General features: G+C 37.2%; 1 protein-coding gene across 2 annotated transcripts in view; it reads left to right on the top strand.

The window, feature by feature from the left end:
* Nucleotides 1–21,310, top strand: part of TRMT9B (tRNA methyltransferase 9B (putative)) — a 109,779-nt gene that overhangs the window by 47,733 nt on the left and 40,736 nt on the right. For both annotated transcript variants that reach the window (XM_021533403.3, XM_021533302.3), the window contains one exon: nt 18,243–18,456. The gene's annotated coding sequence lies outside the window, so the exon portion shown is untranslated. The remainder of the gene's footprint in view (nt 1–18,242; nt 18,457–21,310) is intronic.

The following is a 21,310-nucleotide window of genomic DNA, read 5'->3' on the forward strand; positions in this document are numbered from 1 at the left end:
GTCTAGTCATTTTGTTCCAAGTGAGAGCATAAGCAGAACTCAGATGCGTGCAGACTAAATTTTGGGAATCTTTGGAAGAGCTGAGAAGAGCAGAATGAATCTTGGGAAGAGCTGAGAGCTTATATCATTTGATAACATAAATTAAGTCTGTGTACACCTCTGCCTCTGATTATCCATTATGCATGTATTTCACCTGTGAGAAATATCTCTAGTATTTTCTTTATCTATGAGTGCAAAGACTGATTAATAAAGAGCATTTGATAAAGTAACAAATATTTTTATGAAGACAAGGATATTCAGAGCAAAATGTGTCTAGGGAATATTCAAAAAGATCAAAAGCTTGTTTTCTTCATTATGCTACTAGGGAGTGAAAGGAAAACAATCCATTTGGCATCAAAGTACCACACTGTCTCATTGCAGCACAAATAAAAACCTATCTAGTTTATAGCAAAGTTACTGAACTGCTGTCCTGTGAACTGGATGAGCTGAAGAATGAATTTTTCTCAAGTCTGTAAAATTTTCATACAGATATGCTGAGCATCTAGTTCCTCAAACTACTGCTGAGCCTGTCCATTTCCAGGAAATGATAAACTTGATTTCTGGGAGGCTCAAAACCCAGAACATTGATAGTATAAATAATGCTGTGCATTGACAACATCCAATAACATGTATATAACACGTACCTATAATAGAATAAGATAAAAATAATAATTTTAAGCATGAAAAACCAGTTTTAACACAGCATTTTTAATTGCATTTTGAATGAAATATTGAGAGTACTTGCATTTATTCTGAATTGAAATGAGGTCAGATATTGAAATGCCTTTGTTTCCTGCGAAGTGGAAATTTTAAGTACTGATCAGTTCTATTTCTAGAGGAACTTTGTGACTGATTAGATGTCAGACTAATTGCTAGTTCTTGTTTTCAAAAATCCAAAGAAGGAATCTGTCACTTTGAGTTGCCAAGATTATTTTATGTACATGTGTTGCAGTTTGTACGTCTTTTAGTCAAACTAATCTTCACTCAATCCTGTGTATGCATTTAGGAATTTCTCTTTGTAAATTACCTTTTTCCCCCAGTTGACAATAACAGGTATACCAAACATTGCTTTCATCATTGCTTGTCCATCTACCATCCATACAGGAGAAACTATGGAGAAACATGTTCTTGAAGAGATCAGAATCCTGTATTAGGCTGTAGTTATTTTGCATGTCCATATACTGTACAAGAGTAAACATGATTAACTCATAAGTAAACATGATTAACTCCATGAACTTAGAGGTCTTTTCCATCCTAAATGATTCTATGATTGTATGAGTATCTTAAAATTATGCTGCTAAAATCTTTTGTTCTGACCTATTTACCTCATTAGCCTGCACACAATTTTCAAGGTTGGCCTTTCAGCTTCAACTTATATAATTACAATGACAAAGATTGTTAAAGCTGCTACTGTGCAGTTTCCTTATTATAGACAATGTCAGAATGAGTTAAGATATTCATGTTTACATGTATTCAAATTCTGATTAAATGAAATGTAAATCTCAAAACTTGAAACTACTATTTCAAGTTATAATTTATCTTTGCCTGTATTATGAGAAAATAGCACACCTCAGTCTAGTGAAGTACAGGCATGTCTTGTAGGCATTTTTACATTATTTGATCAGCATGTCTCCACTGATCTTTTTATTGCTGTTACACTGAAAGAGCAACAAGAGCCCCCAAAGAGACTCTGAGTGAAATATAGCCAATGGGATTTTACTTTGAAAATACTTGCACAGTATTTAATGAAAAAATGCCAGTGTACCGAGGATTCATTAACTGTTGTATGTTGCCAACAGAGCTATCATAGTTTTTCCTTTCCTCCAGGCCACAAACGCCACCCCTATGTCTTTATCTGACAAAACAATTATGTGTTCAGGCTGTGAAATAACATATGGTAAAGTGTTTTATTCAACAAAGACATCCTAGTGAAAAATCTACTAGTTTTTTTGACCTGAAGTGCCACACTGTATCTTTGTCCTTTGAAATCTTTTACAGAATCATAAAGAGCATGTCACTTAACAATTTGGAAGTGCATCAGATGCATACATTTTTCATACAGAGTAAACCCTTGCCAGGAAAATTTAATAAAGTATTTTGCTGAGGTAGAAGAATGTTGATAATGCACTCAGCATATCTAGCCAGCGTACAACAGTGACAGTTAGTTCTTCTAGATAAACAGAGGACTTTAGATATAAATGTCTAAGTAAATCCCAACACCTAGGATATCATCACTTGGCAGTCAATAATAAGTGGATTCCCATGGTATCTTACATGGCATCTTAAAAGATTTTCTGTTTACATTTTCACCATTCCAGATTTTCATCTGAAATGGCAAAACAGTGTTATAGAAGTTTCCCATCAAATAGAATTCTGTGGCAAATGCTTTATCATCAGATAATATTCATTCATAAGAACCAAAGACTTTTTCTGAAAAAGGATGGTTTTGCTGAGTTGTTTTCTTGACTTGTTTAATTTTCAGTTTCTTTAAAATATTACTTTTTGAACACTGTTTTTGTTTACATTAGAATTAGAAATGGTGGAGACTCAGAAGATCTGATAAAATTTTCAGTTTAAAATTTTGGCTGAACTAATCCAATTGCCTATCTGGGACACTTGGAAAAAGAGGAAAAGAGGGAGGGATTTCTAAATTTTTTTTCCTCTTTACTTTCAGATTTTTCATCCCATGATAGTTTGAAATTTAATTTTTGCATCAAAAAGTACCTTCAGGACTGGCTTGAGTTTTCCAAATGATCTGACAACTCTCTCTATGGAGCTTTCTGGCCACCAAAACTCTAAAAGAAATCACTGTGTTTTTTCTGTTGGGGTCACTATTCTTGCACCTGTGTAGGCGTGAGCTGATAGAGGAATGGCATATGTGAATGTTTTGCATGAAACCTTCTTGTGCTGGTCCAGTAGAATCATAGCAGCTGGCACATGTAAGAGCCATGAACAATGAAGAAGCATAAATTTAGATCTACTGGACTTTCACACATGATGTAAGGTCTAGATCTTCAGATGATACTAAAGAAGAGCTAGGATGACTTACTTGGAACTGTATCAGCACTGTATTGGCACCTTATATAGATCGCAGAGGATAATGGTATTTTAAAATCCCGGATAAACAGCTTTTTTCTGCTCTAAAGTCATTTTAGTAAGAAAGCTGGATCAAAACTGAGATCAGAATTTCAAATAATACTGGAGTATGTCATTATTCTTCTATGGGTGGAATTGGAAATCAAGAAATTATATAACTATATATGCATTGTGATTGAAAAATATTAATATGAAACATACAAGAATATGAGAGTTTTCATGCATTTGTTTTTCTACCATATGGCTGTGATAGACACCTATGCCACAATAAACAGAAATGTTGATTTAATATTCTCCCTCTTGTGCAGGGATGTATAAAGCACAGACTAGAAGTTAAGTGTTTTAAATTAGACTTAGCTGATGTAATAGCAAACAAATGTGCTGTGTGTCCAGATTTCACGAACATGTAATAATCTGTGTATTCATAATGAGTATTTTCATTGAGCTATTTGTTTTGAAATTCTGTGGCAATCCATCTGTTTTCTTAATAACTTGACTCTGGTCTTTCAGGTAATTTGATTAATTTTTATGACTTTTTTTTTTTTTTTTTTTTTCAGTTGGTACACTCTCAAATGAGTTTTGATATTATTACTGGAAATCCTATCCATTGAAGTACATTTAAGTTTTATTGTCTAAATTATCTATATAATAATGAGATGCTTTAGATTATAATTTTTTACGTGCTAGGTCAGCTGGCCAGTGTAGAAATGCTTTCTAAGGCAGGAAGATGTGAAAGGTACCCAGTCAAGCAAAAGGAAGAGATATGGCCTTTTAGAAAAATCCCTGAGAGAAACTGCTATGCCTCTGCTTTTGTAGTCTTTGTTTTCATCTGTTTTATTGGACTCTAAATACAGTGGACTTATTGTATATGCATAGTGAAGTTGTGTCAGATTAATTGTTACAAAAGCCTTATCTTAGTCTTTTACAGTTGTAATCTTCTCCTGTTTTATGTTGGATGGTAATTTGGTGATATGCCTAGTACTTGTGAAGGTTAGTGGCTTAGGCCTAATTTAGTTATATCCAGACTGTTAAAACCTTTTTTTCCAGTGATGAAATAACCTTGATAGATTAAAATAACCTTGAAAAGAGTTTGCCAAATTGGCAACTGTAATTGTTCATCAAGTAGCTGGATTGCTATGGAAGCACACTATGCAAGCTTTAAGAGGAGGCTGATTTCATTGACATATTTTCTCACTCCTTCAATTGCTGGGATATTGTGAGCATAGTGAGGTGAGTACTTGTTTGAGCAGCTGCTGCCAATAATGTGCCTGCCTGAAGGCTGTGCTAGCTGCTGGAAATGCTGTAATCATATTACCACAGTATGTGCTTCTCTTTGGAGGCAAGGAAGCTGTAAAGCCTTAAACATTGGATCAGCTAGTATTCTATTTGCTCTTGCAAATAGACTTTGGCCAGTCTGAATTTGTTGTTTAAAAAGGAAAACCTGGCATGATATTTTCACCACATCCTTTCAGATCTGAAATAGGCTCAGAAATGGGTCTCAGTGGTGTAGTCATTTTCTGTACGACAGAAATTCAGAGTTGCCTGTTACATCGCTCACACTGAGAGTGACTAATCCATTATAAGGTGCTTAAATCTGGCTCTTGCCACATCACTTTTCTGAAACTATAATACATTAACTGACCAAGACCTTTTGCCTAACACTTCCTGGGAGACAAACTGTGCAAAGTCCTCTGGAGCAGGGTTTTAATCCTTTCCAGCTTAAGGAGAACTGATCTCATTTACGCTCTTTCAGAGTTCTTGTTCAGTCCTCTGAAGGACGGTGTAGAAGTAAATTAAAGTAACTTCTCAGATACAGCTTTCCTCTCTAAGGACTGGAAAACCTCAAAAGAAAAAGAATTTCCAGTCTGGTAGCAGTTATTTTGTATCTGTCTGCAGATTTTTCATCATCAAATTCATTTTCCTAATGGCAATTACATAAAACTTAATTGACTTGTTCAGTGGAAAAAGCAAACCATGTGCAAAAACCACACAGTGGATTCAAATTCCCCCTTTTCTTACAGAAGTAGCATCAGTTTGTGTGACAGCTGCCAGTTAGTCCAGGTACAATGTTATACTAAAGTGCTGCTTTTAAAGTCACTGGGAGTCTGCTCTGCTGTGCTATCACTCATACCCTGGCAGGAATGCTAGAAAGCAAAGGCCTGGGAGGTCGACTGCAAACTGTGCTGCATTTAGAGTAAGAAAAAGAATTGCTGTTTCAGAGTTCTTGTTTGCATGGTCCTGTTGTTTCACAGGCTTGAGAGAGGAGAGGAAGTGGCTGAACTGCTCGCATCCAGTGCAAATTAATTTGTAGTTGTGCCAGCAGGCTCCAGCTGAAACTGAGCTGTGCTGTTGTAAGGCTTGTATTAGCTCACCTCTGCCTTCAAATGGGCTTAGCATTCAGATGAGAAAATCTAACAGGGTTAGAAGAAAGTAGGCTTAGTGAGGTGGAATTACTAGAAGTTTTTGTGGATCCAGATTCTCCCATTGAATTAAACTCTCCTTTCAGGACAGTAACTATGTCTGTTCTCTGTTTTTTTCCCCCCAGCCATATGTTTCTTAGGTAATTAAGACTAAGTAAAATCAGTGGGTGAAATTTTTAGGTATCTTTGGGAAAAGTGTCATTACAGAGCCCTGATTATGCAAAACAGAAAATAAGGTTTTTCCACTTGGCATATGCCAATTAGCTTTTTCAGTGGCTTAGTGTAGGAGTTCAGCATGATTTCCATATTTTGAAAATAAGAATTGCTGAGAGATTAGGACAACATGGATTGCAAAAAAACAGGTATCATATTCTAAAAATTATTGTCTTCACAGTTTTGAGTTAACAGGACATATAAGAAATGGTGCTATATGAGTGTGTCATTGAAGAAAATAGAATTGCAAAATCTAGCTTCTTTTTTCTCACTTGTAAAATTTGCTCATTTTTCAGGGTTTTTTTGTGATTTAAATATTTTTATTCAGGAGCTGTCAAATGGAATTAAACTAAGCACAGTGCACTGCATTTCACTTAATTTCATGTCCACTGCATCTCAAGTGAAATCCACCAAGCAATTATTACCATTCACTTGCAAAAACTGCTATGTTCATAATTTATGTTTCCCAAAATGTAGCCAGTGAGGGAAAGTGTGAAATGCTTCTGTGCTGAATTGAAACATGAAATGAACTCAGAAATTGTGGCTTAGATTGAATTTAAATATAACTCAGCATTGATTGAAAATCTCAGTGTCCTAGATTTGCACTTTTAGGTTTCAATTTATACTAGGCATGAATAAGTGTTGTTAGCTGCATGAATAATGAATTATTTTCTTCAGCTCAGCTCATTCCCTTCACATATTTATTCATATATGCTGTTTAAATGAACCTAAATGCTTGTATTGGTAGGTATTCACTGGTGTTCCTGCAAGCTGCAGGATAGACCAGTTTCCTCAGGCTTAAAACAGCTACAGAACTACTTACCAAGAGACCACCCTTCCAAACAATCATTTATATTTGGTTGTCATCAGCATTCAGTGACAGAAGCCCCCTTTCATTATTATTATAATGAATAAAATTCTTGTAAATTTATATGTATTTTTGTAATATATTTCCAGTGTCAGAATACTAATTTGTGGAAATGGGAAGTAGCTTTTATGACAGAACCCAGGGTTTGGGGCTTGAGGATGTTTTTCCCATAGACACAGGATGCCATAATCATTCCACACCTTTTCAGAGCTCAGGGAGTGTGTGAACAAGAGATTGCATAAACAGGAGGAGGAAGTGGGGCTGAATTTGTCAGGTTTCATTGCTACAGGAGCTGCACAGTTCTGTTCATGTCAGTTCAGAAAAGAAGGACTAATATTATCTAATTTTAGATGAAACTAATTTTGTAATTTCATTGTCAATTTGTGTTTTATCATTCTACAATTTAAATGTCACAAAGTTAGTTTTTATATCAGTTATTCAGACTTGTATGGATCCATAATTTATTACTGCCTCTAGGTAGATAATTAATATATTTCCTTTTTATAGTAAGGTTTAGTAACAATTGTTAAGGTAGCACATTATTATTATTGTGCTCAAAGCACAATAAATAATAAATAATATATTTAATTTTCAAAAAAGCTTTTAAAGATGTTAGTGATAGGTATATGCCACACAGCCATCAATTTCTGTATGGCTTTTTCCTCAGTTTCTTACCATAAGTAATATATTTTCTTGCTCCCAGTGTTTGTGGTGTTTGTTACACATTAGGTACTGAGAAATGCAAATAACATGCATGCAGTCACAATAAAGTCTGCAATAGAAATGGAACCTAATTTGTGCTTCTTGAGTCCCTATTATTTCCTGGATGCTACATTACTGCCCATCTTTTTTATTCTACGGTTGTGTCTTTGGAAATTATCTCTAAATGAGGACTTAGTAGCTATTTGAGTTATTCAAATGAAAAAGATTAAAAGAATCTGCTTGTTAATAAATCTCATCCTCAATTCTCTCTTTCTGTAACTGGTAGTCCACTAAGATTGTTTTAAAAAAGAAAAAACAACAACAACAAAAAAAAGAGAAAAATAATTAAGTAAAGTGTATTTGTGGTGCTGGGAAGAATTTAATTTTCTGTATTATGGAAAATGTAAATATATGTGTTACAGAAACACTGCCAAATTTTGCTATTGTGAAGTGAGAATGTTTTAAAATTTAACCCAGAATGAAAATGTTACTAATTCCTTTAATTTCTGAAGCAGAATTTCTTTACAATGACACAATTCACTTATGCTGGTATGGGACAATTTTTCCTAAGAAAATTTCCTGGTTGTTTTTTATTAACATTCCATCTTTCTGAGACCCGTGTACAATTCTTAAATCAAGTCTAGAAGCAAGCAGCTCTTCCATATTTATGAAATAGCAAGACTCCATGAAATACTAAGGCAATGAGAGCTTGGAGGTGTGAGCTGTTGGCAACTGTTACTGTCTATCAGTCTAATAGGATTTTCTCAGAAATGAGCAGAGTCTTTTCCAGTGCAGAATATAGAGTTTCTGTCACACCAGTACAAATAGAAGTACCAGTCATTTTCAGAGAAAATTGTATTTCACATGAAAAATGAAATAACAAAATGGTCATTAAGGCTCATGTAAAATCCAGTGAAATGGCCCAAGGAATGATAGATCCACAAGCTAGAATCCCATTAAAATTTTCACATTTTTCATGTCTTAGCTCTCTTGTGTCAGTCAGCTTAGACCTTAAAACATATTTCTGCTGCTTGTCCTATTTCTTTTCAGAGATAATCCAAAAGGGCCAGTGTATTGGGTTTTCATGGCCAGGTTTTGGTGGCAGGGCAGGGCTACAGGGGTGGCTTTTGTGAGAAGCTGCTGGAAGCTTCCCCATGTGTGACAGAGCCAGTGCCAGTGGGCTCAAGGATGGATCCAGCACTGGCCAAGGCTGACCCCAGTGATGGCAGTAATGCCCCTGGGATAATATATTTAAGAAGGGAAAAAATTATTGCAGAGAAGTAATTGTGGCAGAGAAGAGAGGAGTGAGAATATGTGAGATAAGTCCTGCAGACACCAAGATCGGTGAAGAAGGAGGAGAAGGATCTGCTGCAGGTGCCGGAGCTGTGATCCCCCTGCAGCCTGTGGTGAAGCAGGGTGCCCCTGCAGCTCATGGAGCCACAGGGGTGCAGGATTCACCCACAGCCTGAGGAGGAGCCCCACACCACCTTGAAGTATTGTACCCTGTGAAAAGGAGCAGTTTCTCAGGAACTGAAGACTGAAGCCCAGGGGAAGAACTCACACTGGAGAAATTCATGGAGGACTGCCCCCCTCCCCAGGAAGGACCCACACTGGAGCAGGGGCAGGACTTTTCTCTTTGAGGAGGAAGCTGTGGCAGAAACTTGTGATGAACTAACCATAATCCATTCCCCACCTCCCTGTGCAGCTGAGAAGAAGGAGGTAGATAATTGGGAGTAAAGTTAAGCCCAGGAAGAAGTGGGAGGTCAGATGAAGGGTTTTTTTGCAGCTTTTGTTTTACCTTCATTGTGCATCTCTGATTTTGATGGGGAATAAACTCAAGTAATTTCTCCAAGTGGAGGGTTTCTGATCCATAGTGGTAACTGATGAGAGATCTCTCCCTGTCCTTATGTACACAGCACAAGCCTTTGATTGTATTTTCTCTCCTCTGTCCAGCTGAGGATGGAATAGTCAGAGCAGTTTTGGTGGGCTCCTGGCATCCAGCCACGGTCAAACAGGCACAGCCAGTTAGACCAGTGTGGCAGCATTCTGCATGACTGGGATCCCTGCACTTTGGAAATAACTCACCTCAGCTCTCTGCCTTTCAGTATCTGGATTACAAAAAAGCTACTGGGTGACAATTACTTCGAATTGCTCTTAGAAAGGGTTGGATCTAAAGCAAATGATTTTAGAGATGTGTGCTCCACTCAGCTGCCTGCATAAACTCTGCTTTTTATTAGTCTGATTAGCAGTCCCAAACATTTAATGATTTGTTTGCTTCTTCCTCCACACATGTGCTTCCTTTTCATCAGCACTGGCACACACTGCACACAGTGTGGGGAAATGCAGATGTCTGAGATAACTGGCAATGTAATAAATAGAATTAACTGACACTAAAACTGGAATGTTGGACAAGGACATCTATGAAAACAAAGGAAGACTGGCCTTCATGAAAGAATAACAATATGAAAATAGAACTTCTTTTTAGCAAAATAATTTTAGTGACTGGTCCCTTTGATGGAAACTTACTGGAATAGAATTTATTTCTGGCAAATGAGATGAGCAACTACCCTGTTCTGTAGAGATACAGCCTTTCCAGTGCTTTTAAGGCCCAGTTTCCCAGCTCTCAAAGGTATTAGTGATCCTCTCTGGTTTTTCCATGAGAGCACTCACCTGGTGTTCCTTCAAGTGTGTCTGGTCCTTAATGTGCCTTTCAGGGCCCATATATCCATGGTACTGATGATCTGCCTCATAACTGGCTCAGTCTAAAATGGCCAAATCTTCCAGCACCTATCAATGGTCTGCACAGCTGAGCCAAAAACATCATTACATGCACCAGTGCCCAGACTGTCTCACCCACTGCATGCTTCTTTGATACTGGGAAAGAGCAGGAACATGCAACAGTGACATCCAGCAAGGAAAGAGACTGTGACTGTGTGCTTTATATGTGGTAATTTTTAACAGCTTATGTAGACTGTAATGTGTCAACATGAGAACTCAAGCATGGCAGTAGAAGATGTGCTTATGTCTTAGCAATATTTAACTATACAGTACTTAAGGGAGAAGAAATGAGAGAACTGCAAGATAACTTTGGTGACATTGAATAAGCATAACTATTTATGGAATAGATATGAAAATGGCATTGGGTAGCTACAGTAGTCATTAGCAGCATTGCTCTTTGAACCATGAGCAGCACAGTGTTATGGTTATGGCAGCAAATTTCTGAATTGTCCCAGTCCAGTAAGTCCTCAATATCCCTCCCTTGGCATTCTGGCCCCACAGTCCTGGCAGCTGATATGTTGAGAGGCCTTGAGGGCTGTTTATCAGTATAACCATCAATTCTTAGGTGCTGGGATCTTCAACACTGATCATCTTCTGCTGATCCTACCTTGGTAGTCTTTGTTTTTTTATACCTTCAAGGTGCTGTGACCTTCTGTACTTCTCAGTATATAGTTCTGTAATCTCTCAGAGAGATTATTCATTGCTTCTGTTAAATCAGTTCAATCTAAAGACAATTGGTCATTGTTGGTCACCATGTCCTCACCCTGCAGCTCTTTTCCAGCAGTGACAATTCCATGAAACCATTTCTCTGTCCTCATGCCACAGCGGTTTTAATGGCACTGTTATTGCACTATTTTCTTGTATTTTATTAATGGCCTTCAATCAGAAATGTTAAATTACTTTATTTTAGTTCAGCATTTCCTATATGGAGATCTTGCATTTGTGACCAGCTGTTTGGTTAGTCCTTATGTTGCTACAATGCCAAATGTTTGTGCAGGGTTAGTGAAGTTACATCCAAGCCAGTCTTGACTTAGCGGTTCCCTGTACTTCGCTGTGATGACTTGCAGCCTTTTACCGAAACCCTTCTTAACCCAGAGAGGCCTGGCACAGCTTGGTTATTCTCAGCTCCCTGACACATACCCAATGCCCACTTGTTTTTTACAACTCTGTGAGATACTCCTCTGCAGCTGAGGAACTTTCCATTTCTCTTTGTTGAGCTCCATGATGTCCTGCCAGACCCCTTCTCCAACCTCTCATGATCCCTCTGAAAAGCAACCATAACTTCCAGCATATTGCCTGCTCTCCTCATTTTCTCTTTCTACTGCTTTGCTCTTTTCTCCTTTGTCCATTTTCTACATTTTTTTGGGATGTGAGACCTAAGTAAGAGAACCCAGTTGGCTTTTATGGCAGGGAAGAGTCAAGGGCCCCTTCAATGTATTGGCACAGTGGCATCCTCCTGCTCTGTTGTGGAAGACCAGCAGCCTGAGATAGCGCTCAGAGCTGCAGTGCAGGATGGAAAAGCACAGTGTGGTGTTGGATGCCACCTTCACCATGGGAGCAGTGGCTGCTGAGGAAGCACTCCTGTGTTGGGTGCTGGGCTGTGGGCATGCCCACCCGTGTCCTGGGAAGTGCTTTGGAAGCACTTGGAGAGGAGCTCCTGTGCTGTACATACTCGAAACTGAAGTAACTGAAATACTGGGAGCATTGGCCTCTCTGAATCCCCCTTGCAGGAACACTGGGTTGGAAATGTGTCTTCTTCATGATCTTGGTACATTTAGGCATATGATGATTTGGCCAAAGGCTCTGATATTTGAGAGCCCACTCAGGGTGTACCCTGATGGTAGACTGCTCAACACAGCTCCGCTGTGATGATTCTGGCAGTGAATATACTGGCACAAAGCTGCTTGAGCCATGGATTGCATTGAGAGGTGTAATAAAATTTCTTGGCATCAACTGACCCATTTCTGGGAATAGATGCATATGTAAAAATGAGTGTTCTGTGGCACAAGAACTACTGCCAGCTCAGCACTCAGGACCATGCAGTGACCTTGCATTCAGATATTAATGGCCCAATGGTGGTTATTCTTCAGCTAGGTGATAATACTTTCTTTGCTCTTCACCAACCCTGCTCTGACTGCTGGTGATCTGACATCTGAACCACTATGCCATGGGTTTTGGGAGTGGGTGGCCTTGGCCTGTGCCAGGCTGGAGCCAGCAGTAACCATAATGGACATGACAGTCTAGCTGCCAGAGCATCCTCCAGAACCCTGCTGGGCCAGGTGCTCAATACCACCAGTCAGACCACCACCATACCATGTAAAGGAACCTCATTTTTTTCACTCAGAGGAAATTAATATAGTAGTAAGACCACTGCATTATGTTATTTATCAATTAAAAATATGTTATTAATTATTATTAATTAAATGTACAACATGTTAATTATTTCAGTTATGAAATCTTAACAATCTTAATATTTTAAAATAATTGCAGGTTTGGTAATCAAGGAATAAATGGAAATTTCTGGCTTATTCCAGTGAATAAAGATAATTTAGAAATGACACCAGCCTCCTTAGAGGAATTGCTTATTTGTTAAACATTATTATAAGCTGTATTTCACCCTTTGAGTACCTAAAAAATTGAAAGTGATAACACAGAAACTGGAAATCTATTATGGAAGTAAATTCGTAGTCTTGCAGCCATTAGGAGTGATTACTGAGGAAGTGTTTATGTACTGCTATCAGTATATTGTATATAATACAGATTCATAAATCTGCTGAAGAATGTAATTCATCATAACACTTATTTTACATAATACAGGTGAGCTGACCAAAGAAAAATAGCTCTACAAATAAAACAACCTAAAGTATTCAGACCTGGAGTAGTTGGTTGATCAGATTTGTCACCTCCTCCCACAAGAAAACTGTTTGGTATCATGATTTGGACAATCTGGGGTCAATTAAGTTTGCACTACTGGAAAGAATAATATATATGGAACTAGCTGGCATTTATGGATTAATTAGTTAATTTATTAGCATAATACAATTAAGATCCTGATTCAGCAAAGTATTTTTTTCAGCAAAACATATCTTACCTTTCACCATTGTCACAAAGTAGTCAGTACAAGTTCATTGCACTTTTATGTACATAAACATCTTCCCGGAGGACTCTTTATTTTTATGGAAATATTTTAAAGTAATTTTTCTGCTGTCATTCTTTAGACAGCATTATACCAAAGCAAAAATTAGATTAAACTGTTTATACTTTTCAATTAAATTGAAGAAAACCAAATGAACCAGTATTACATAGGACAAGAAACAAATTTGGTTTTCAAATGTTTCTGCTTTAATGAATGATGGCAGCTAAAGGGGCAGATATTATTTTGCAACCTTTTAACATACCAGTAACGATTTGTAAACATTGCATTATACCTTTCCTGTTTCAACCCTCATTGAGCATCTCTCATTTTTCAGCTTATACATTCTTCAGAACAGGATGTGTTTGCTCAGTGCCTAGAGCAAAAGGGCTCTTGATCTTAATTGGGGCCTTTGGCTTCTGTGGTAATCTAAGCTATTAGGGAACAATAGCCTACAAGACTGTTAGCAGTATCAGCAAGGACATTTCAAAGGCCATTAACGCTAGCTAATATCCATGTATCACATGAGAGGCTGCTATTACTATGAAGTTAAAAATGGCAGTTGCAAGATATTATTAAGCTTCTAAAATTCACTTTGCTTTTGTGGGCTAGGATTTTAATAACATCAAATTATCAGTTTAGAATCTGAATCTTCTGATAATATATTGGATAGTAACTTGGTAGAAATGTGTGGGTGTCTAATGTCACTTTTATTTATCCTTTCCATCACCAGTGACCTACAAACTACAAGCATAGAATCCTTTAGGGGATTCACATCATTCTTGATATATGGAATCACTCTGCTCTTTAAAGCTGTATCTAGTGGTTTAGGAACTGTCATTTAGGCAAAGGCAAAATGTTCTTCCTGCAAAAGAAACAGACAAATGTAGGATTGTTAGAGTTTCATCCCATGTGCTCTGTTTCTTCTTTAGCTACAGGAAATATCTAAAATCATAGGCACTGTGATGGGAAATTCAATTAAGAATGAACAATATAGTGTACATAAAGATTAGAAAAAGGAAGCAAATATAAATTAATTCAAAGGTAATGATAGTAATAAGCAATAATGGTAAAATGATTGTCTATAAATAATGGTTAATCAAATACTGTTGTACATGCATATGTCATTTTGTGTCCCTACTGTCACAAGCTGTTGATTCTGTAGCTGTGAACCTTCTGTAAGTTCTTCTCTACAGGAAAATAATCTGAGTATTGTTTAAAAGTCTCTATCTGGGTTACACCAAGCACATTGTTAGCTCAGGTTAAAGCATGCTCACGTTATCTAAAAACTTGAAAATCTTCTAATAGCCTTCTTCATCATTTTTCCAGATAGGTAAGTAAGTTCTCATGTTGTTGATTTAACCCACTTAATGTCCCCATAGAGTGGACACAGTGAGGTTGCAATTGTACAGGGACGTAAACTGAAGAACCTGTTGCCAGGCTGAGAAGATCCTGGAACTCAGATGCTCTGTGATGGACACATCATCCTTACTCTAATCAGGGTAATCACATAGGACTGAATTTTTTCATAGTTGGTGGGCTTATTTTATCTACTTTCTTTAGTGATCTTGGGTTTTTTACCTCCTGGTATGCTATCTTTGGTCCTTAGAAGAGTTTTCCTCCTTTTTTTCTTTCTGAGTTCTACTCTTTACTTATGTCTCTTACTCTTAAGTCCCCTTTGAAGTACCACCTACCCAGGAATCATGCCTTGTTGGGAGAACCCATTTCGAGCTCTTTTTTTTGGTGGCTAATATGATTATTTTTTAAAGCAATATTTTTTTTTACCCAACCCCTAACTTTTCTTTTTTTTCTGTAAGGAGAAGATGTAATTACTTGAAGAATGCAATGTAAGTATCTGGCACTACAGACAGGCTGGGATTTATGGGAAAGCTCAGCTTTTAGGTGATGTGGCAATATGTGATTTTGAAGCCCTGAATTCATTCCCTCTAATCCCTGTTTTGCTCTCAAAAATTTGTGACTGTGCCCTCTGTCATCATAACTGCTTTCTTGTGATAATTGTAGCTTGTTAAAGTTAGAGTAGTAGTAACAGGAAGAAACGTCCAGATTTAGACCTCTCCAGAGACAGCAAGCTAATACAACGAAGGCTGAATTTATGGCTAGGAAGCTATTTCCCTTTTTTAAAGGGCACTATCTTGTGCAATGTAGCTCATCTGGGTACTTGATAAATTCAACTTACTTAATGAGGAAAGTCCTGTGAAAAATGGTATCATATATCTTGTCCTTGTCTTGTTAAATGTGTCACCCAGAGGCATATTCAGAAGTCATGTAAATTCGATGAGGAGGAATTGGCTCCTTTTTTCTCCCAAGTGCTCCAAATAGCTGGGAGCACAGGGATGTTATTACTAATAAAGGAATTGAAGAAGAATTTTGTCTTGATGATAAGCTAGCATAAAAGAAATGAAATATTATTTAGCTAGAGGTTTATGCAAAACTCATAACTGCAGTATCTGAGTATCAGTTTAACAATGAAGGCTGTCTTGAAAATGGAAATTCCTCTTATAATGATTTACAAGGCAGCAAATTATTTGTTTCTTGCTAAAATCAATACCTAGAAATACAAGCTTGCACACAGCACATCAGGCTAGCTTGGATGTTGTATTCACAGGCTGAGTTCCTGTTGGAGCAATATTAACCCTGAGAGTAAATAACTGAAAGTGTTAACTCAGAGAATAAATCATTAAAAATGCCATTGCATGAGATAGCCTCCTGTTAGTGTACTCCAAGGTAGTCTACATGGAAGAGTTACCACAGAAGGCTATGAAAGTTGACTTCCCAAACACCCTAAAATGTTTTCTGCCTTTCCTCTAGTAGTCTGAAATTCATCCAGCTTTCTCATTTTTTTTTTCTTTAAGATCAAATTAAAAGAATAAATAATTAATTATACAAATAGCTATAAGTATTGGAAGTATTGGTGTAATATCCTCAGCTATAATTCATAAGAATCTGGCATGATTTTCAAAAATGTCAGTATGTCACTAAGGCTTACTCAATATTCTTTTACAAACAAGGCATTTGTATTCTCACAAATAAGTATCATCCTTTCAAGTTTGTGTTTCAGATATCACATTAATAAGATAAATTATAAAAGAGATTAGGAACATTGTAACTGTTGCTTTCTTTTACATGGAATTATGTCAGTTGTGAAGCCCGAGTAGCAGGAAAGTGAAATGAGTTCTGTTCAACTACTAGAGCTCATCGAGCAATTAGATTTAAAAAAAAAAAAAAAAGTATTCTTCCAGGTTCAGCTTTTGTTTTCTTGTGTAAAGAGAGGGAAAACAGAAAAAACTTTGAGAGCATTGATTTGTATATAAAGTATATGAGTAAAAGTCCATCTTCTGCTGTGATTATGTAATGAGTTTACATGAGATATTTTCAAACATTCAGTGGAAGTTTTTAAACTGGAACCCTGACATTAGCCATATAATTTTTTCCTCTGAAACAGAGTCAGCAACTGCCACATACAGGATTTCAGCTTATACAGAATGGTCCAAGTACAATGACAAGATTTAATTCTAGAATCTCCTGATTTACTTTTCTCAGTTGGGTGTTGAAAGGAGCAATTTGTGAAACTCACCTAGATGAGGAAAAAAAATGCATCATGTCCTAACCTGATATTTCCAATTATTGGAATTTTCTTGTCAAAATACTCCTTTAGCATCTCTTGGTCTGGCTTACAGAATTAACTTACTTCTCCTGTCTGTATTCTTAGGAAAAAAATGATGATCCTTCACTTTGGGACTGATATTGGATGACACTGTATATAGAACAAGTCTAATGAGTTGTTTTGAGGCAGTGTAACAAGAAGCAAGGTCACAAGGCTGCTGAATTTCATCATTCAATAGCACTGTCAATTTATAAGGCACAAAATGACATTGCTGTTCAAGATTAACAGAGCATCCTTACAAGAGAGAAATAAAGAGAAGAAAAATACTAAGCTTTTGGATGTCTGTAACAAATGAACTGAAGTTCCTAAAGGCTGCTTATTTTTGTCAGCAGAGTTCACATCAACTGCCAATATGTCTGAGGAATGATTTTCTATTATACACACCAAATCTGTGAACCAGAGGTGTCCTTTTAATATTAATACAGAAAATATTTCATCGTTTACAAGGCAGTTTCCTCTGAATTTCTGTTCAGTCTTTAGGATTATGCCCTGTAAGGTGTTTCGAAAATGCTAAGAGCAAGAAAAATTTCTTAGAGAAATTCTTTCTTGGGGGAAATCTGTTCTGCTTTAAGAGAAGACCTGATGTCCTCCTTTAGGTCTGTACAATATAGGGGAAAAAAAAGAAGAAAGAGGTAGGTGTTTTGGAAATACAGTAGTTCATTAAAGTTTCTCAAGATAAAGATAAGCAATGTATTTTCACAGAATTAAATTAGAGAGGTAATATTATTTGTCTTGGAAGACAAATGAACCACTGTGGATGAGGTAATTGAGAGGTGAGTTGGCAATAATCATATGCCTGCTGAAAAGTAAATAAATAATGTATAAACATGCAATTTAAAAAATCCCTCCTGATTTGGGGCTATTGCTCTTGAAAAGCTAATAGAATAAGTATCCTAGGAAGAGCACCAGCAAAGAAAAGGCTGGTGAGTAGCCAGCTGATGAATAAATGTAATGTTTGTGGTGTTTGTGATGAAACACAAACTACCTTTTGAGCATTAATCCTAAAGCAGCTGTTACCTTGACAACTGCAGGTAAGGGATGGTTGTAGTGTTCACCTCTCCAGATTCGCTTTGAACTATTAATAAAATCTTAGAATAGCTTGTCTTTTTAAAGGCTTCATGTGGCTTTCCAAATATTTGGATTGATCTGTTCCTGAATGGCAGTTTTGCATACAGAATTGAATTTGGGGAACCTGACACATAGCAAAGAGAAGCAGTTATTTATGAGGTCATCTGACTTAGTGGTTGCCTTAGTGGGAAGCCTGTTATGGAAATAAAGCACATGCTGTTTCTGTGCTGTGTTTTGCAGGTCCTCAGGCTGTGTGTGAGTGCACCTTGCATTGTGTCACTGGAACACAGGCACGGCTGCTGAGCTCCTGGCCCGGGTGGGCTCCAAGGTGTCTCCCTGTGGTGTGAACACATTCTGTCCTGGCTGGTGATCCTGCTGGAAGAAAGCAGCCTCAGGTGGCACTGCAGCAGAAAATATCTCCTGCAGCTTAGTCATGTGAGCAATGCATCACAAAGTAAGTAGTATTTTAAACTGTACACAGCAATGGCTCTCTCAATAATCTTTTATGGACTATTCTACATCAGCATGGTGTGGTTGGTGAGCCCTCAGAAGGGATGGAGAAAGGCCATTTTGGCATTTCACACTACCCTAACAGCTGACTGCTTCCTCCTGCTCATAGTCCCACAATTAGAATACAAGCCTATGCATGTTTCTGACCCTGCTTCTGCGGATGTGCAGCCTCACTCAGATCTGAATAATGTCTTTGTGTACCATGAAGGGAGTGTCTCACTTGGAGTTTGGGTGATCCTCATATGATATACTAACCAAATAACAATGTCTGTACCTGGATTGTTCTTGACAACTCTGTTAAAGGAAATATAAAAGCTTCAATTTTTCTATGTGCAAACTGATCCTTGAAAATGATCCTTGAAGCTGTTTTTAGTGCTCCAAATTGGATTCCCAAGAAATTAATCAAGGTTAGCAAGACTACAGTTTCCTACTTACATTGCAAACTAATATTTTTGGATATACTGAAGTTTATAGTCAGTATGTAGACCCCTAAAAAGAATTTTTCTTTCAAAGGTCCTCGGTATGTGCATATATTTTGTCCATTCATTTGTTTACTGAAAAAGAAGTTCAGCAACAGAGGTTGGATTTTGATATTGAACTTGTGACAAATTATACAAATACCCTTCTGTGCCTTTTAGTAGATTTTCCTCTATGGAAAATACTTGTTAAATCGCGTACTTAGTTCTGTCACACTCTGATACTATCACACTCTGAACACTTTTGATGTTTATCTTCTCTGGCACTGAGGCGTTATGTTTTCAGCTGATGTACATCCAGTTACTTAGCAATAGAACTTAATGTCTTCTATATTAATAGGATTGTTGGAAAGTGTGAATGGTCCTTTGACAGAGTATTAAGCCAGCCCTGGAAGCTACAGCTATTTATATATATGAGAGATAAACAGAGAGAAGTTTAATATTGATACTGAAAATTTTATTCTGATCTGTAGCACCTTGTGATCTATGGCATAGCCTTAGGGTATGAGCTCATCAAGCTGATCTCAGAAAATTGGGTAAGTGCTTGCTTAGTTCAGGTTTTAGTCCATATATTAACTTCTTACGGTTTTGTGTATTTTGTGCATGTGTGTAAGTATAGACATGTTTTAAGTTTTTACTGCAGAAAACAAATTTAAATTCCCCTCTTTTTAACAGCAGAAGAAAAATATTCAAGTTTCAGGACTGTGAGATTATTAAAATGCCACAAGTCTTATTCTTGGCAATGAAATGAAATTATAAGTAAACACTACTGACATATTCATCAGTTTGATTTGTTCTCTAAGACTTCATAGAGCAGCAGAAAGGCTTCAACAGCATTTGCCTATTTAATAATGCAGCTGTTTCTGGTTCAGAGAGCACAACAGAGAGTTAATAAAAAATGACCAACCAAAAATCAAGACACGTTCCAAAACATTGTCAAGAGAATCAACAATGACGATTTCCACTTTCTGCCCTTCTCCTTTTCTCCTGGGATTGTCTGCCTGCCATCATCATCAGTTTTATCTGGCCTTTTAGGTCTCCTGGACATTGAATGTGCTTTGTTACCAATGTATTGGAGATTCTGATCAGTAGGGTGAAGACATCATCTATGGGTACTGAACAGAGAAAACTTGGACATACACTGAATGGCAGTTTGAAGGAAGTGGGATAACAGCAAGGTTCATCCTGTGTTGTAGCAGGTGTTGACAAGATTAGTACAGTTAGGAATAGATACAATTAGATATATTCCATTATATCATTTGACACAGAGCCAGAGGAAGAGATCTTCCTCTGTGTTACAATACTGTAGAAACTGTGATATTTCAGCAATTTCCTTTGCAAGAAAAAAAAAAAATAGTGTTTCCACTGGCCTTAGTTCAAGATGGAAATAAAGAAAATTAGTATCACCTCCTTTGCTGGGTCACTGCAGAATGCTTTTTGGCATTCTAGCAAGAGCACTTTGGTTGCCAGGAGACAATAAGTTAATTTTGGAAGGTAATGCCCTCCAAGCAAGTAATGCCAGCATTCTAGATCAGAATAAAATCTAATGCTCTGTAGCCAGAAGATTGCCTTTTAAAAAGATTTACCTCTCTACCTTACTGATAATAAACAAACTGCTGCTGCATTGTCTCTTGCTGGCAGAACAAAATCCTGAACAGTAAAATCTTAGGGTGTTGTTAGGTAATCAACATAAAAATAATGCTGCAGCAGGCTCATCTAGGTTAAGCCATCTGCTAGCTATGCTGGTACATATGTCAAATGACAGACTGCCAAAACTATTTTTCACAATCTTAAAATACAAGGGATACCAATGAAATGTTACAGGGATAAATTCAAAATGATTTCACAATTAATGTATGGCATTAATTTCACCATATGGGACATGGCAACCAAAGGGTTTTGGGACACTAAACATTTACTGATGCTGTTAAAGTCTATACACAAAACCATACTGACACCTTGGAGTGGAAATAGCAGCAGAGCAACGTAAGAGACACAGGAAGCTGTATCTCTGATGGTGGTACCAACTATAGCAGCACAGACACATTTCTCTTCAGTCTAGCTGCAAAACTGAATCTTCATATATTCACACTCAAGGTTGTCAGAGTTATGGAGAATTCATGGAAGATGAATATTTGAGACCAGAATCACTTGTGCAATTGTTTGAGCTTTTCTGGGTGGAGATGGGATCCATAATTGTACAGATTGGTCTGAACTGAAAATCTTTTGATTATTTGGGAGAATGGATAAATAGGCAAATGGATTGCAATGGTCAGCACATATGAACTCTGACATTGAACAGTGACATTGACATAGTTCAGG

Source organism: Lonchura striata, chromosome 4, assembly GCF_046129695.1.
Source record: "Lonchura striata isolate bLonStr1 chromosome 4, bLonStr1.mat, whole genome shotgun sequence".
Taxonomy (NCBI): domain Eukaryota; kingdom Metazoa; phylum Chordata; class Aves; order Passeriformes; family Estrildidae; genus Lonchura; species Lonchura striata.